The sequence below is a fragment of the Antechinus flavipes genome, chromosome 6 (genome assembly GCF_016432865.1).
Source record: "Antechinus flavipes isolate AdamAnt ecotype Samford, QLD, Australia chromosome 6, AdamAnt_v2, whole genome shotgun sequence".
Classification (NCBI taxonomy): Eukaryota; Metazoa; Chordata; class Mammalia; order Dasyuromorphia; family Dasyuridae; genus Antechinus; species Antechinus flavipes.
In genome coordinates, this window is record NC_067403.1 from 150832723 (window position 1) to 150834205 (window position 1483).

A 1483-nucleotide genomic window follows, 5' to 3' on the forward strand; every position below is an offset into this window, starting at 1 on the left:
TTTTCTGCCTCAGAAGTACCAGAGTAAAATAGAAATCTTTTCTCTCTCTTGCTGAGAAGAAAACATTCTTTGTATTTATAGTTCCTTAATTTATTGCATAATTGTATGCTCATAAATAATGAGAATATCAAGAGATAAGAGATGAGAGAATAATGAAAAGCATCATAGAGGAGACATAAATAAATTAGAAAGGAGGAAGAGGGAAGGAATTGGTAGGGATTTTCTAGCTTAAGAGTAAGAGGGAATGTAAGGAAGAAAGCTAATGAAGGGAGAAAAAAGAGAATGAGAAAGTTTTTTTTTACACGGAAAAAGAAAGACATTATTGGAAAGAACACTGGTTCTAGAGTCAGAAGATTTAATTCCACCTCTAGTACTCAATACTAATGTAGCTTTAGAAAATTCACCTCAGTGACCCATGCCTCAGTTTTCCTTTCTGTAAAATAAGAGGGTTGGATTAAATGGCCTTAGTGGTCTTTTGTAGTTTTAGGTATATGATATACTATGATTTAATTTATATATGATTTAAGATAGGATAGGTAAAGTATATAATGAACAAAGAAAATGTGTGAATTAGAAAAACATTTATAAAACATTCTGTATCTTGCATCATGCTTTGTGTTGGGAACATAAATACAAATTTAAAAAGTTAAATTTCTTTTTTAAAATACAGATTTTTGCAGGATATCTTTTGTTTCTTTTGCAGTCTACTTTTTCTTTCCTCAGTATCCTTTCTCTTCTCCCCTCCAAGTGAATCACTTTTTCTAACAAAGACTTTTTTTGAAAAGAGAAAGAGAAAAAGAAAAAACCCATCAATACATAAAAAAAAAAAAAAAAAAATTAGAGTCTGTGGGGCTGTTTTGGTTTGGGAAGTTATAGAGATGGCGAATAAATAGAGCTCAAGGGGAGAATTCTAGGGAATTCTCAGGAACAAGGGCAGAAAAGATTTGGTTATGTTTCCAAACTGTAAAATAAGGTGGGATTGGAGATAATAAGATGGCTGGGGGGCAGGGAGGAAAAGAAAGCATGACTGGAGTCTGCTGGGAATATTACATAAGAAAAGGAAAGGCAGTTGGTATGTGTGTGCATGTGTGTGTGTGTGTGTGTGTGTGTAGGAGTGGCAGGGAATAAAAAATAAGGGTGGGGAAAGAGACTGGAAAAGAAATAGAAAAATTGGGGGGGGGGGAGAAAAGGAGGGAAAAAGCTAGCTAGATGGTGAGGATAGTTAAATAAAAAAAGCATTAATGAAGCTAAATTACTAATTTCCAAGACCTACATTAAGTCCTGAGGATACAGATGGAGAGTTTATATTCTAGCAGGAGAAAACAAAACATTAAAAGGAGTTGAAAAGTTGGGCTTGAAGTGGGACTGGAGTAAAGTATAAGGAAGTAAGGAACTGTAGCAATCTGGGGAATAAGATGAGCCAGGGAGGAAAAAAGTTGATTAGGAACAGTCCCCTTTAGAAGGTCTGAAAAGATTGTTTCAA